This window comes from Aulostomus chinensis, chromosome 1 (assembly GCF_037954235.1).
Source record: "Aulostomus chinensis isolate RoL2024-O1b breed Wild chromosome 1, RoL_Achi_v1.0, whole genome shotgun sequence".
Lineage (NCBI taxonomy): Eukaryota > Metazoa > Chordata > Actinopteri > Syngnathiformes > Aulostomidae > Aulostomus > Aulostomus chinensis.
This window is the reverse complement of record NC_141320.1, coordinates 11,705,570-11,720,311: the sequence shown is the minus strand read 5'-3', so window position 1 is coordinate 11,720,311 and position 14,742 is coordinate 11,705,570. Positions and strand designations below refer to the sequence as shown.

Here is a 14,742-nt window from a genome sequence, read left to right as displayed (position 1 = left end):
AACTGGTTCAGGTCCTTGAGCCTCATATGTTTGCCAACCAGAAAGGTTTGTGTGGAAATGATCTAAAGCAGTAGTTGATATCTCCAGTTTATTTCATCTCTAATTTCAATGTATTGATTTACTCTGGGTGTCATTTTCAGACCATCAAACAAACGGTGGCCAAAAAGTACCAGGAGGAACGGGAAGGAGTGAAAAAGGAAGTCCAGCTGCCATGTGGACATCTGTGGACATGGAGGCTCCCTTGGCTCTGACCTGTCACTGCATTCGTGAGAATGAATGTGTTGGGAGTGCAAGACTTTCCACAAAGTCACCCTGCATCGTTTTGAGGTTCCTTGCAACTCTCACTACATCACTGTAGCATCATTTCTTAGGTTAGTAGCAACTCCCATGACATCACTTTGGCATGATTTTGAAATTACTATCAACTCTCACCACAACACTGCCAGCATCATTTCTTTGGTAGTAGCAATTCTTAAGACATCACTATAGCATCGTTTTTGAGGTTTTTAGCCACTCTCACTACATCACTTTCAACATCATTTTTAGGATAGTAGCAACTCTCACGTCATTACTGTAGCATCATTTTGAGATTCGTAGCAACTCTCACTACATCACTGTAGCATCATTTCTTTGGTTAGTAGCAACTCTCATTACATCACTGTTGAATCATTTTGAGGTTCATAGCAACTCTCACCACATCACTGTTGCATCATTTCTTAGGTTTGTAGCAAATCTGATTACATCACTCTAGCATCATTTTGAGATTAGTAGCAACTCTCATTACATCACTGTAGCATCATTTCTTAGGGAAGTAGCAACTCTCATTACACCGCTTTAGCATTATTTTGAAATTACTATCAACTCTCACCACATCACTGTAGCACCATTTCTTAGGTAATTAGCAACTCTCATTACATCACTTTAGCATCATTTTGAGATTTGTATCAACTCTCACTACATCATTGCCACCTCATTTTGAGGATCGTAGCAACTCTCACCACATCACTGTCAGCATCATTTTGAGATTTGTATCAACTCTCACTACATCATTGCCACCTCATTTTGAGGATCGTAGCAACTCTCACCACATCACTGTCGCATCATTTTGAGGATCGTAGCAACTCTCACTACATCACTGTCGCATCATTTTGAGGATAGTCGCAACTCTCGCGACATTACTGCAGCATTATTTTGAGATTCGTAGGAACTCTCATTACATCACTGTAGCATCATTTTGAGGTTCGTAGCAACTCTCACCACATCACTGTCGCATCATTTCTCAGGTAAGTAGCAACTCTCATTACATCACTTTAGCATGATTTTGAAATTACTATCAACTCTCACCACATCACTGTAGCATCACTTCTTAGGTTTGTAGCAACTCTCATTACATCACTGTAGCATCATTTCTTAGGTTTGTAGCCACTCTCATTACATCACTTAAGCATCATTTGGACATTTGTAGCAACTCTCACTACATCACTGTCGCATCATTTTGAGGATAGTCGCAACTCTCACTACATCACTGTAGCATTATTTTGAGGTTTTAAGCAACTCTCACAACATTACTGTAAGCATCATTTTGAGCATCGTAGCAACTCTCACTACATCACTACCATCATTTTTAGATTAGTCACAACTCTCACTACATCACTTTCGCATCATTTCTTAGGTTAATAGCAACTCTCACTACATCACTGTCGCATCATTTCTTAGGTTAGTAGCAACTCTCACCACATCACTGTAGCATCATTTCTTAGGTACATAGCAACCCTCATTACATCACTGTAGCATCATTTTGCGGTTCGTAGCAACTCTCACTACATCACTGTAGCATCATTTCTTAGGTTAGTAGCATCTCCCATGACATCACTGTAGCATCATTTTGAGGTTTGTAGCAACTCTCACTACATTACTGGAAGCATCAGTTTGAGCATCGTACCAACTCTGCCTACATCACTGTATTATCATTTCTTCGGTTAGAAGCAACTCTCATGACATCACTTTAGCATGATTTTGAAATTACGATCAACTCTCACCACAACACTGTCAGTATAATTTCTTAGGTTAGTGGCAACTGTCATAACATCACTGTAGCATCATTTTGAGGATCGTAGCAACTCTCACCACATCACTGTAGCATCATTTTGAGGATCGTAGCAACTTTCATTACATCACTTTAGCATCATTTTGAGGTTCGTAGCAACTCTCACCACATCACTGTAACATCATTTCTTAGGTTTGTAGCAAATCTCGTTACATCACTCTAGCATCATTTTGAGATTCGTAGCAAACCTCACTACATCACTGTAGCATCATTTTGAGGATCGTAGCAACTCTCAATACATCATTGTCGCATCATTTTGAGGATAGTCGCAACTCTCACGACATTGCTGGAGCATCATTTTGAGATTCCTAGCAACTGTCATTACATCACTGTACCATCATTTTGAGGTTCGTCGCAACTCTCACCACATCATTGTCGCATCATTTTGAGGATAGTCGCAACTCTCACGACATCACTGTAGCATCATTTCTTAGGTTTGTAGCAAATCTCATTACATCACTCTAGCATCATTTTGAGATTAGTAGCAACTCTCATTACATCACTGTAGCATCATTTTGCGGTTCGTAGCAAACCTCACTACATCATTGTAGCATCATTTCTTAGGGAAGTATCAACTGTCATTACACCACTTTCGCTTTATTTTGAAATTACTATCAACTCTCACCACAACACTGTCAGTATAATTTCTTAGGTTAGTAGCAACTGTCATAACATCACTGTCGCATCATTTTGAGGATCGTAGCAACTCTCACTACATCACTGTAGCATCATTTGTTCGGTTTGTAGCCACTCTCATTACATCACTTAAGCATCATTTGGACATGTGTAGCAACTCTCATTACATCACTGTCGCATCATTTTGAGGATAGTCGCAACTCTCACGACATTACTGGAGCATCATTTTGAGATTCCTAGCAACTGTCATTACATCACTGTACCATCATTTTTAGGTTCGTCGCAACTCTCACCACATCACTGTAGCATCATTTCTTAGGTAAGTAGCAACTCTCATTACATCACTGTAGCATCATTTTGCGGTTCATAGCAACTCTCACTACACCACTTTAGCATTATTTTGAAATTAGTATCAACTCTCACCACATCACTGTAGCATCACTTCTTAGGTTTGTCGCAACTCTCATTACATCACTTAACATCATTTTGAGGATCGTAGCAACTCTCACTACATCACTGTCGCATCATTTTGAGGATAGTCGCAACTCTCACGACATTACTGTAGCATCATTTTAAGATTCGTGGCAACTTTCATTACATCACTTTAGCATCATTTTGAGGATCGTAGCAACTCTCAAGGCATCACTTTAGCGTGATTTTGAAATTACTATCAACTCTCACCACATCGCTGGAGCATCATTTTGAGGATCGTAGCAACTCTCTCGACATCACTTTAGCGTGATTTTGAAATTACTATCAACTCTCACTACATCACTGTTGCATCATTTTGACATTTGTAGCAACTCTCATTATATAACTGTAGCATCATTTCTTAGGTTAGTAGCAACTCTCATGACATCACTTCAGCGTGATTTTGAAATTACTATCAACTCTCACCACATCACTGTAGCATCATTTCTTAGGTTTGTAGCAACTCTCATTACATCACTCTAGCATCATTTGGACATTTGTAGCAACTCTCATTACATCACTGTAGCATAATTTTGAGGATAGTCGCAACTCTCACGACATGACTGGAGCATCATTTTGAGATTCCTTACAACTCTCATTACATCACTGTAGCATCATTTTTAGGTTCGTAGCAACTCTCACCACATCACTGTAGCATCATTTCTTAGGTAAGTAGCAACTCTCACGACATCACTGTAGCATCACTTCTTAGGTTTGTCGCAACTCTCATTACATCACTTTAGCATCATTTTGAGGATCGTAGCAACTCTCACAACATTACTGAAGCATCATTTTGAGGTTCGTAGCAACTCTCACCACATCACTGTAGCATCATTTATTAGGTACGTAGCAACTCTCACTACATCACTGTAGCATCATTTCTTAGGTATGTAGCAACTCTCATTACATCACTTTAGCGTGATTTTGAAATTACTGTCAACTCTCACCACATCACTGTAGCATTAAATTGAGGTTAGTAGCAACTCTTACTACATGACTGTCAGCATCACTTTGAGGTTATTCGAAACTTTCACTCCTTTGTTGTTAGCATCATTTTGAGTTCATTAGCAATTCTTACTTCATCAGTGTCGCATCATTTTGAGATCATTAGCAATTCTTCCGACATCACTTTCGCATTATTTTGATGTTCGTAGCAACTCTTACTACATTATTTTTGCATTATTTAAAGGTTCGTAGCAACTCTCACTACATTACTGTTGGCATCATTTTGAGTTCATTAGCAATTCTTACTACATCACTGTCACATCATTTTGAGATCATTAGCAATTCTTCCGACATCACTGTCGCATTATTTTGAGGTTCGTAGCAACTCTTACTACATGACTTTCAGCATCACTTTGAGGTTATTCGAAACGTTCACTCCATTACTGTTAGCATCACTGAGTTGAACAGCAACTATCAGTACATTACTGTTAGCATCATTTTGAGTTCATTAGCAATTCTTACTACATAACTGTCGCATCATTTTGAGATCATTAGCAATTCTTCTGACATCACTGTCGCATTATTTTGATGTTCGTAGCAACTCTTACTACATTACTTTTGCATTATTTTAAGATTCGTAGCAACTCTTACTACATTACTGTCAGCATCACTTTGAGTTCATTAGCAACTATCACTACATCACTGTTAGCATCATTTTGAGTTTATTAGCAATTCATAGACATCACTGTAGCATTAAATTGAGGTTCGTAGAAACTCTTACTACATTACTGTCAGCATCACTTTGAGTTCATTAGCAACTATCACTACATTACTGTTAGCATCATTTTGAGTTTATTAGCAATTCATAGACATCACTGTAGCATTAAATTGAGGTTCGTAGCAACTCTTACTACATTACTGTCAGCATCACTTTGAGTTCATTAGCAACTATCACTACATTACTGTTAGCATCATTTTGAGTTTATTAGCAATTCATAGACATCACTGTAGCATTAAATTGAGGTTCGTAGCAACTCTTACTACATTACTCTCAGCATCACTTTGAGTTTATAAGCAATTATCACTACATTACTGTTAGCATCATTTTGAGTTCATTAGCAATTCTTACGACACTCACTGTCCCATCAGTTTGAGATCATGAACAATTCTTTTGACATCAGTGTCGCATTACTTTGAGGTTAGAAGCAACTCTTTCTACTTTACTGTTGCATTATTTTAAGGTTCGTAGTAACCCTTACTACATGACTGTCATAATCACTTTGAGGTTGTTCGAAACTCTTACTACATTACTGTTAGCATCACTGAGTTTATAGCAAATATCACTACATTACTGTTAGCATCATTTTGAGTTCATTAGCAATTCTTATGACATCACTGTCCCATCAGTTTGAGATCATTAACAATTCTTTTGACATCACTGTCGCATTATTTTGAGGTTCAAAGCAACTCTTACTACTTTACTGTTGCATTATTTTAAGGTTCGTAGCAACCCTTACTACATGACTGTCATAATCACTTTGAGGTTGTTCGAAACACTTACTACATTACTGTCAGCATTATTTTGACTTTATTAGCAACTATCACTACATTACTGTTAGCATCATTTTGAGGTTAATAGAAACTCTTACTACATGACTGTCAGCATCACTTTGAGGTTGTTCGAAACACTTACTACATTACTGTAAGCATCACTGAGTTTTTTAGCAACTATCACTACGTTACTGTAAGCATCGTTTTGAGTTCAATAGCAATTCTTACGACATCACTGTCGCATTATTTTGAGGTTCGAAACAACTCTGAGTACATGACTGTCAGCATCACTTTTAATGTTATTCGAAACGTTCACTCCATTAATTTTAGCATCATTTTGAGTTCATTAGCAATTCTTACGACATCACTGTCGCATTATTTTGAGATCATTAGCAGTTCTTCTGACATCACTGTCGCATTATTTTGAGGTTCGTAGCAACTCTTACTACATTACTGTTGCATTATTTTAAGGTTCGTAGCAACCATTACTACATGACTGTCAGCATCAATTTGAGGTTGTTCGAAACACTTACTACATTACTGTAAGCATCACTGAGTTTCTTAGCAACTATCACTACATTACTGCTAGCATCATTTTGAGTTCATTAGCAATTCTTCCGACATCAATGTCGCATTATTTTGAGGTTCGTAGCAACTCTTACTACATAACTGTCAGCATCACTTTGAGGTTATTCGAAACGTTCACTCCATTACTGTTAGCATCATTTTGAGTTCATTAGCAATTCTTACTAAATCACTGTCGCATCATTTTGACATCTTTAGCAATTCTTCTGACATCACTGTAGCATTATTTTGAGGTTCGTAGCAACCCTTACTACATGACTGTCATAATCACTTTGAGGTTGTTCGAAACACTTACTACATTACTGTCAGGATCATTTTGACTTTATTAGCAACTATCACTACATGACTGTTAGCATCGTTTTGAGTTCAATAGCAATTTTTCCGACACGACTGTCGCATTATTTTGAGGTTCGTAGGAACTTTTACTACATTACTGTCGCATTATTTTGAGGTTCGTAGCAACTCTTAGTACATTACTGTGAGCATCACTTTGAATTTATTAGCAACTTTCACTCCATTACTGTTAGCATCATTTTGAGTTCATTAGCAATTCTTCCTACATCACTTTTGCATCATTTTGAGATCATAAGAAGTTCTTCTGACATCACTGTTGCATTATTTTGAGGTTCGTAGCAACTCTTACTACATGACTGTCAGCATCACTTTGAGGTTGTTCGAAACACTAACTACATTACTGTAAGCATCACTGAGTTGATTAGCAACTATCACTACATTACTGTTAGCATCGTGTTGAGTTCAATACCAATTCTTACGACATCACTGTCAGCATCATTTTGAGATCTTTAGCAATTCTTCTGACATCACTGTCGCATTATTTTTAGGTTCGTAGCAACTCTTACTACATTTTTGTATCATTATTTAAAGGTTCGTAGCAACTCTTACTACATTACTGTCTGCATCACTTTGAGTTTATTAGCAACTATCACTACATTACTGTTAGCATTATTTTAAGGTTCGTAGCAACCCTTACTACATGACTGTCATAATCACTTTGAGGTTGTTCGAAACACTTACTACATTACTGTTAGCATCACTGAGTTTATAGCAAATATCACTACATTACTGTTAGCATCACTTTGAGGTTATTCGAAACACTTACTACATTACTGTAAGCATCACTGAGTTGATTAGCAACTATCACTACGTTACTGTTAGCATCGTTTTGAGTTCAATAACAATTCTTACGACATCACTGTCAGCATAATTTTTAATTTACTCACAACTCAAACCACATAACTGTCAGCATCACTTTGAGGTTGTTCGAAACTTTCACTCCATTACTTTTAGCATCATTTTGAGTTCATTAGCAATTCTTACGACATCACTGTCGCATCATTTTGAGATCATTAGCAGTTCTTCTGACATCACTGTCGCATTATTTTGAGGTTCGTAGCAACCATTACTACATGACTGTCAGCATCAATTTGAGGTTGTTCGAAACACTTACTACATTACTGTAAGCATCACTGAGTTTATTAGTAACTATCACTACGTTACTGTAAGCATCGTTTTGAGGTCAATAGCAATTCTTCCGACATCACTGTCAGCATCATTTTTAATTTACTCGCAACTCAAACCACATGACTGTCAGCATCACTTTGAGGTTTTTCGAAACTTTCACTCCATTACTGTTAGCATCATTTTGGGATCATTAGCAATTCTTGCTACATCACTGTCACATCATTTTGAGATCATTTGCAATTCTTCCGACATCAATGTCGCATTATTTTGAGGTTCGTAGCAACTCTTACTACATAACTGTCAGCATCAGTTTGAGGTTATTCGAAACGTTCACTCCATTACTGTTAGCATCATTTTGAGTTCATTAGCAATTCTTACTAAATCACAGTCGCATCATTTTGACATCTTTAGCAATTCTTCTGACATCACTGTAGCATTATTTTGAGGTTCGTAGCAACTCTTACTCCATGACCGTCAGCATCACTTTGAGTTTATTCGAAACTTTCACTCCATTACTGTTAGCACCATTTTGAGTTCATTAGCAATTCTTACTACATCACTGTCGCATCATTTTGAGATCATTAGCAATTCTTCTGACATCACTGTCGCATTATTTTGATGTTCGTAGCAACTCTTACTACATTACTGTTGCATTATTTAAAGGTTCGGAGCAACTCTTACTACATTACTGTTAGCATCACTGTGTTTATGGCAAATATCACTACATTCCTCTTTGCATCATTCTGAGTTCATTAGCAATTCTTACGACATCACTTTCCCATCAGTTTGAGATCATTAACAATTCTTTTGACATCACTGTCGCATTATTTTGAGGTTCGAAGCAACTCTTACTACTTTACTGTTGCATTATTTTAAGGTTCGTAGCAACCCTTACTACATGACTGTCATAATCACTTTGAGGTTGTTCGAAACACTTACTACATTACTTTCAGCATCATTTTGACTTTTTTAGCAACTATCACTACATGACTGTTAGCATCGTTTTGATTTCAATAGCAATTTTTCCGACATGACTGTCGCATTATTTTGAGGTTCGTAACAACTCTTAGTACATTACTGTGAGCATCACTTTGAATTTATTAGCAACTTTCACTCCATTACTGTTAGCATCATTTTGAGTTCATTTGCAATTCTTACTAAATCACTGTCGCATCATTTTGAGATCTTTAGCAATTCTTCTGACATCACTGTCGCATTATTTTGAGGTTCGTAGCAACTCTTACTTCATGACTGTCAGCATCACTTTGAGTTCATTAGCAACTATCACTACATTACGGTTAGCATCATTTTGAGGTTAGTAGCAACTCTTACTACATGACTGTCAGCATCCCTTTGAGGTTGTTCCAAACTCTGACTACATTACTGTAAGCATCACTGAGTTTATTAGCAACTATCATTACGTTACTGTTTGCATCGTTTTGAGTTCAATAGCAATTCTTAGGACATAACTGTCAGCATCATTTTGAATTTACTCGCAAATCAAACCACATGACTGTCAGCATCATTTTGAGGTTATTCGAAACTTTCACTCCATTACTGTTAGCATCATTTTGAGTTCATTAGCAATTCTTCCTACATCACTTTTGCATCATTTTGAGATCATTAGCAGTTCTTCTGACATCACTGTTGCATTATTTTGAGGTTCGTAGCAACTCTTACTACATGACTGTCAGCATCACTTTGAGGTTGTTCGAAACACTAACTACATTACTGTAAGCATCACTGAGTTGATTAGCAACTATCACTACATTACTGTTAGCATCGTGTTGAGTTCATTAGCAATTCTTACGACATCACTGTCAGCATCATTTTGAGATCTTTAGCAATTCTTCTGACATCACTGTCGCATTATTTTGAGGTTCGTAGCAACTCTTACTACATTTTTGTATTATTTAAAGGTTCGTAGCAACTCTTACTACATTACTGTCTGCATCACTTTGAGTTAATTAGCAACTACCACTACATTACTGTTCGCATTATTTTGAGGTTCGTAGCAACTCTTACTACCTTACTCTCAGCATCACTTTTAGTTTATAAGCAACTATCACTACATTACTGTTTGCATCATTTTGAGTTTATTAGCAATTCATAGACATCACTGTAGCATTAAATTGAGGTTAGTAGCAACTCTTACTACATGACTGTCAGCATCACTTTGAGGTTGTTCGAAACACTTACTACATTACTCTCAGCATCACTTTGAGTTTATAAGCAACTATCACTACATTACTGTTAGCATCATTTTGATTTCATTAGCAATTCTTACGACACTCACTGTCCCATCAGTTTGAGATCATGAACAATTCTTTTGACATCAGTGTCGCATTACTTTGAGGTTCGAAGCAACTCTTACTACTTTACTGTTGCATTATTTTAAGGTTGGTAGCAACCCTTACTACATGACTGTCATAATCACTTTGAGGTTGTTCGAAACTCTTACTACATCAATGTCAGCATCACTTTGAGTTTATTAGCAACTATCATTACATTACTGTTAGCATCATTTTGAGGTTAGTAGCAACTCTTACTTCATGACTGTCAGCATCACTTTGAGGTAGTTCGAAACACTTACTACATTACTGTAAGCATCACTGAGTTGATTAGCAACTATCACTACGTTACTGTTAGCATCGTTTTGAGTTCAATAACAATTCTTACGACATCACTGTCAGCATAATTTTTAATTTACTCACAACTCAAACCACATATCTGTCAGCATCACTTTGAGGTTATTCGAAACTTTCACTCCATTACTGTTAGCATCATTTTGAGTTCATTAGCAATTCTTACGACATCACTGTCGCATCATTTTGAGATCATTAGCAATACTTCCGACATCACTGTCGCATTATTTTGAGGTTCGTAGCAACTCTGACTACATGACTGTCAGCATCACTTTGAGGTTGTTCGAAACACTGACTACATAACTGTAATCATCACTGAGTTTATTAGCAATTATCACTCCATTTCTGTTAGCATCATTTTGAGTTCATTAGCAATTCTTCCGACATCACTGTCGCATTAGTTTGAGGTTCGTTGCAATTCTTACTACATTACCAGTGCATTATTTAAAAGTTCGTAGCAACTCTTACTACATTACTGTTAGCATCATTTTGAGTTAATTAGCAATTCTTAAGACATTACTGTAGCATTAAATTGAGGTTAGAAGCAACTCTTACTACATGACTGTCAGGATCACTTTGAAGTTGTTCAAAACACTTACTACATTACTGTTAGCATCATTTTGAGTTCATTAGCAATTCTTATGACATCACTGCCGCATCAGTTTTAGATCATTACCAATTCTTCTGACATCACTGTCGCATTATTTTGAGGTTCGAAGCAACTCTTACTACTTTATTGTTGCATTATTTTCAGGTTCGTAGCAACTCTTACTACATGACTGTCAGCATCACTTTGAGGTTGTTCCAAACTTTCACTCCATTACTGTGAGCATCACTTTGAGTTCATTAGCAACTATCACTACGTTACTTTTCTCATCGTTTTGAGTTCAATAGCAACTCTTACTACATGACTGTCAGCATCACTTTGAGGTTGTTCGAAACACTTACTACATTAATGTAAGCATCACTGAGTTGATTAGCAACTATCACTACATTATTGTTAGCATCATTTTGAGTTCATTAGCAATTCTTCCGACATCACTGTCGCATTATTTTGAGGTTCGAAGCAACTCTTACTACTTTATTGTTGCATTATTTTCAGGTTCGTAGCAACTCTTACTACATGACTGTCAGCATCACTTTGAGGTTGTTCCAAACTTTCACTCCATTACTGTGAGCATCACTTTGAGTTCATTAGCAACTATCACTACGTTACTTTTCTCATCGTTTTGAGTTCAATAGCAACTCTTACTACATGACTGTCAGCATCACTTTGAGGTTGTTCGAAACACTTACTACATTAATGTAAGCATCACTGAGTTAATTAGCAACTACCACTACATTACTGTTCGCATTATTTTGAGGTTCGTAGCAACTCTTACTACCTTACTCTCAGCATCACTTTTAGTTTATAAGCAACTATCACTACATTACTGTTTGCATCATTTTGAGTTTATTAGCAATTCATAGACATCACTGTAGCATTAAATTGAGGTTAGTAGCAACTCTTACTACATGACTGTCAGCATCACTTTGAGGTTGTTCGAAACACTTACTACATTACTCTCAGCATCACTTTGAGTTTATAAGCAACTATCACTACATTACTGTTAGCATCATTTTGATTTCATTAGCAATTCTTACGACACTCACTGTCCCATCAGTTTGAGATCATGAACAATTCTTTTGACATCAGTGTCGCATTACTTTGAGGTTCGAAGCAACTCTTACTACTTTACTGTTGCATTATTTTAAGGTTGGTAGCAACCCTTACTACATGACTGTCATAATCACTTTGAGGTTGTTCGAAACTCTTACTACATCAATGTCAGCATCACTTTGAGTTTATTAGCAACTATCATTACATTACTGTTAGCATCATTTTGAGGTTAGTAGCAACTCTTACTTCATGACTGTCAGCATCACTTTGAGGTAGTTCGAAACACTTACTACATTACTGTAAGCATCACTGAGTTGATTAGCAACTATCACTACGTTACTGTTAGCATCGTTTTGAGTTCAATAACAATTCTTACGACATCACTGTCAGCATAATTTTTAATTTACTCACAACTCAAACCACATATCTGTCAGCATCACTTTGAGGTTATTCGAAACTTTCACTCCATTACTGTTAGCATCATTTTGAGTTCATTAGCAATTCTTACGACATCACTGTCGCATCATTTTGAGATCATTAGCAATACTTCCGACATCACTGTCGCATTATTTTGAGGTTCGTAGCAACTCTGACTACATGACTGTCAGCATCACTTTGAGGTTGTTCGAAACACTGACTACATAACTGTAATCATCACTGAGTTTATTAGCAATTATCACTCCATTTCTGTTAGCATCATTTTGAGTTCATTAGCAATTCTTCCGACATCACTGTCGCATTAGTTTGAGGTTCGTTGCAATTCTTACTACATTACCAGTGCATTATTTAAAAGTTCGTAGCAACTCTTACTACATTACTGTTAGCATCATTTTGAGTTAATTAGCAATTCTTAAGACATTACTGTAGCATTAAATTGAGGTTAGAAGCAACTCTTACTACATGACTGTCAGGATCACTTTGAAGTTGTTCAAAACACTTACTACATTACTGTTAGCATCATTTTGAGTTCATTAGCAATTCTTATGACATCACTGCCGCATCAGTTTTAGATCATTACCAATTCTTCTGACATCACTGTCGCATTATTTTGAGGTTCGAAGCAACTCTTACTACTTTATTGTTGCATTATTTTCAGGTTCGTAGCAACTCTTACTACATGACTGTCAGCATCACTTTGAGGTTGTTCCAAACTTTCACTCCATTACTGTGAGCATCACTTTGAGTTCATTAGCAACTATCACTACGTTACTTTTCTCATCGTTTTGAGTTCAATAGCAACTCTTACTACATGACTGTCAGCATCACTTTGAGGTTGTTCGAAACACTTACTACATTAATGTAAGCATCACTGAGTTAATTAGCAACTATCACTACATTATTGTTAGCATCATTTTGAGTTCATTCGCAATTCTTCCGACATCAGTGTCGCAATATTTTGCGGTTCGTAGCAACTTTTACGACATTACTGTCGCATTATTTTGAGGTTCGAAGCAACTCTTACTGCATGACTGTCAGCATCACTTTGAGGTTGTTCGAAACTCTTACTACATTACTGTAAGCATCACTGAGTTTATCAGCAACTATCACTACATTACTGTTAGCATCATTTTGAGGTTAGAAGCAACTGTTACTACATGACTGTCGGCATCACTTTGAGGTTGTTCGAAACACTTACTACATTACTGTTAGCATCCTTTTGAGTTCATTAGCAATTCTTCCGACATCACTGTCGCAATATTTTGAGGTTCATAGCAACTCTTACTACATCACTGTCGCATCATTTTGAGATCATTAGCAATTCTTCTGACATCACTGTCGCATTATTTTGAGGTTCGTCGCAACTCTTACTACATTATTGTTGCATTTTTTAAGGTTGGTAGCAACCATTACTACATGACTGTCAGCATCACTTTGAGGTTGTTTGAAACACTTACTACATTACTGTAAGCATCACTGAGTTTATTAGCAACTATCACTACATTACTGGTAGCATCATTTTGAGTTCATTAGCAATTCTTCCGACATCACTGTCGCAATATTTTGAGGTTCATAGCAACTCTTACTACCTGACTGTCAGCATCACTTTGAGGTTGTTCGAAACTCTTACTACATGACTGAAAGCATCACTGAATTTATTAGCAACTTTCACTACATTACTGTTAGCATCATTTTGAGTTCATTAGCAATTCTTACGACATCACTGTCCCATCAGTTTGAGATCATTACCAATTCTTCTGACATCACTGTCGCATTATTTTGAGGTTCGAAGCAACTCTCACTTTTTTACTTTTGCATTATTTTAAGGTTCGTAGCAACTCTCACTACATGACTGTCAGAATCACTTTGAGGTTGTTCGAAACACTTACTACATTACTGTAAGCATCACTGAGTTGATTAACACCTATCACTACATTACTTTTAGCATCATTTTGAGTTCATTAGCAACTATCACTACATCACTGTCGATTTATTTTGAGGTTCGTAGCAACTCTTACTACATGACTGTCAGCATCACTTTGAGGTTGTTCGAAACACTTACTACATTACTGTAAGCATCACTGAGTTGATTAGCAACTATCACTACATTACTGTTAGCATCATTTTGAGATCATTAGCAATTCTTCTGACATCACTGTCGCATTATTTTGAGGTTCGTAGCAACTCTTACTACATGACTGTAAGATTCACTTTGAGGTTGT

The 14,742-nt window shown here is 36.8% G+C and overlaps 1 long non-coding RNA gene across 1 annotated transcript; it reads left to right on the top strand.

Annotated features, from left to right (window-relative positions):
* The first annotated feature begins 1,085 nt into the window (after positions 1-1,085).
* On the top strand, positions 1,086-4,041 carry LOC147270363 (uncharacterized). Its single transcript, XR_015115686.1, has 3 exons — positions 1,086-1,283; positions 3,019-3,062; positions 3,958-4,041. It is a non-coding gene; the product is annotated as an uncharacterized LOC147270363 (long non-coding RNA).
* The last annotated feature ends 10,701 nt before the right edge of the window (positions 4,042-14,742 follow it).